The sequence below is a fragment of the Gymnoscopelus braueri genome (assembly GCF_963280865.1).
Source record: "Gymnoscopelus braueri genome assembly, chromosome: 22".
NCBI lineage: Eukaryota > Metazoa > Chordata > Actinopteri > Myctophiformes > Myctophidae > Gymnoscopelus > Gymnoscopelus braueri.
Genome location: NC_137624.1, coordinates 30966145 through 30969565, shown reverse-complemented (window position 1 = coordinate 30969565; position 3421 = coordinate 30966145).

Sequence of the window (3421 nt, the reverse complement as noted above, 5' to 3'; positions counted from 1 at the left end):
TGTTTTCCTTTTCAGATTAAAAACTACAACAGATTAAAAACATGGCAGGTTAGCAATGCAGCTGTAGTAAGAATGCTAATACAATTAATAATGGGTGTAGCACACCACTGGCAAACATCATTAATTTACGAAGACAAGCCCACTAGTACAAAACAAGTCTCCTAAGTGGGTGCAGTAACTCCACTTCTCAATTGGAATAGTCTCTGTGCATAACTATAGTCCCAGGTTTTCAGAAGGTACAGTACAGCACACCCATTTCCTGTTCCAGTTTATTTTCCCATAGCTTAGTTTGATTGGCTCGGCAGCGGCTTTGAACCTGAAACACATCACACCTTCACATGTGATTCTAGTTCAAATCTGCTGCTGAGCCATTCAAATTAATCTATAGGAAAATGACAGAAAACAGGTATATGCCACCTTCTGGAAATCCGGGACTACAGTCAGAGATCCTTATTTTAGGATAAGATACATTATCCCACGCTTCGCCACTAAGAACAAAATGGTAAACAAATGGTACACAAGTGGGTGTGGTTGCCCCTGTGGTTATAGCCTGCTGTAGCTTTTAACCTGGACTGGAAAACAACCTACAAAATCAGCGTTCTCATCATCATCAGTTTAATATAGCCAAAAATATACCTGACAGGGTTTAATATAGCAAAAAATAGCCCATCCAAAAGATCACAATACGTCAGCTTGTAGATTTGCAGTTTTCTTTTTGCTATTGAAAATTCTGATGTCTTTTTTACATGAAGGAATGTCAGTATGAGTGTGGTTCACTTACCACATCAACATCAACCTTATTGGGTGTCCTCGATGGTAGGCTAATGGTAGGCAGTTTAATTCCTTTAGTGTGGAGGTAGTATAGCAGTCCAAGTATCAAGGAGATACATACGACGGCTCCAATCACAGCCCCAGCTATCACACCACTATCTATACAAACAGGACAGAGAGTGTATGAGCACGGCTATACTGAGTCAGATTGTTGTCAAATCAGCTGCACGTTAAAGCTGCAATCCATAACCTCCATGTCGCGCGAGCGCCGAAATTTCTACTGCTGAGCCAATTACGGAAAGCCCACTTAGGGCTATTCCGTTCTGAGCTTCACGCAATACCACTTGTCAACCAATAGGTCTCCTATCCGACCACAGGATATACATTTCTCAGTAGAAGACCAGGTAGGCCAACTACAGTACCATCACTGCAGGTGTGTTAGTTCCATTGTAGTAACATACTATAGCAGGCAGATTGGTCAAAATAACATTTTATTCACCAAAAATGTTGGGATTGCAGCTTTAAACCAATAGGGTTGAGTCAAGATTTACTGTATAATTTCAATAATCAAACAATTGTAGATGTAGTATAAAGAGACACATAACCTGCACACTGTACTCCAAATTACACGTTCAATTATGTATTTATTATTACAATTATTATTTAAATTGATGATGTTTCAACCCAGACCTAATGAAGACCCAATTCATGTTGAAATGTCAAGAATAAAAAATAAAACATATAAATATAGGTGTATTTAGTCTGAGTATTATGGTTCTAGGCCTGTTTTTAACCTGGCACCTGAATTTGATGTGCACGTGATGGCTACAGTTCCTAGAAAGCACCAGCATAAAATATACGTAACAACTTACTGTTGATTGGAGATGGATCAGTGGGGATGACGATTTCACCGCCTTCATCTGTTGTATAGTCTGAAACAAGTTTGAAAAGCAAGTTTAACCCATGTTGCATATTCCATAGTCAATTGTATTATGTACACTCCCACGATTTCCCACAATGAGTTAATCAAACAAAGCAATTTAATAGATTATAATAAATGTCGGTTTCTAATAAAGAATAGTGAAAACAGCAGATCTACAAGCTCTGCTATGCATTGTGACCTTGTAGGTAGCCTATTTTCGTTTTGCACAACACCTATAGAACAAAAGTATTCAAATTCTGATTCATTGAATCGTTGATAATCATTTTTATTATTTAAAAAAGCCTGTGCTTCTCGGTTTTTAGATTAATCGAAAAAGGAATCGATAACATAATCAATAAGAAAGATAGTCAATAGTTGCAGCAGTAGTTGGAATCCCTGTAGTTCAAATTAGTAGAAAATCAAAGCTTGAAACTGCTGTTTACAGGATCAATCCAAAGTCCCCTGCTTGGCTATATGAAAAATAAGCAGACTCTTACACTGACGATGGCGACAGGCAAAACCTCTCTTCTGCAGGCAGTTGTTGTCATTCCAGCGTCCGTCGGCGTACATCTCCACACAGTTCTCCTCTGCTATCTCCCCGGGATGAAAAGCCAAATTGGGCTCACCAGGAGCCCAGTTCAGGTACGCTAGAGATGTGCTGTCTGTCCAGGCCCAGCCAACTAGGAAAAGAATGCATTAGAACCGTTATTCATTTAGAGGGGTGGATTCAACCATGATCTAGAGATGTTAGTACACGTCAATCACAATTGATGTGTCCTCATTTTCCAAAATAACACTTTCATGTAATATAATGTGTGATGACAAAGTTAGCAGTAATCTGTCCATAATAAGGGTGTAATTTTCACTTTTACGATGTTGACTTGTCCTTCAATAAAGTGTCCACTCGACCACCACAGTGTACACTGGACATAATGGCTGACAGTAAAGATCCAGATTCAGAGGCAGTTCCACTATAGAGCCACTCTGAGTCTGGACACACATCTTGGACACATCTTGAGTCATAAGGTCATAGATACGTCACAGACCAGTGTTTCTCAAGTGGTGACGTGGCAGTAGTACAATGGCCATGTGAGAGAAAGTGGAAAATGGAAGACATTTTACTGTTACTGTTAATGATTAGAGAACGGAAAGACTTTGTGTGAACCTGCTGATCTTGCTGTACAATGTTAAAACAAATTAAATCAAGAACATGGCTAGCAAAAGTGTTAATGAATAGGAAACCATACTTTTTTGCACATTATTTGAAAGTATTTACATTCAAACTGGACTTTTGCCACAGTTTAGAATACATCTGCTCAGGAGACACCAATCGCAACTATTTCACACCATTTCTTGTGATACTCTTCACAAAGTGGGTAATCGTTCATTCATAGCATCATATAACAGCTATGGTTTTCTCTTGCAGTTTTCTTGCAGTTTTCCAAGCAAAATTGGGTAAAGGGGGGTAAAGGGGTCACCGATGTCACAGTTTGGCCACATGAAGTCTGAGATCCACATGTTGGAGCCATTTCTATGTGGATCCCGAGTTCCTAGCTTCCTTATGACTGTATTTTATCTAACTTGTTATTAAAGCACATTATCATGATCATAGTATGACCAAAGAAGTCACAGGTATATCCCTGCTACAGCATCAATCTCTCTACTCACAGTTGTTGTCCCTGGTGAGACCGATCCACACGTGGTGATATTTGCTGTTGTTCATGGTTC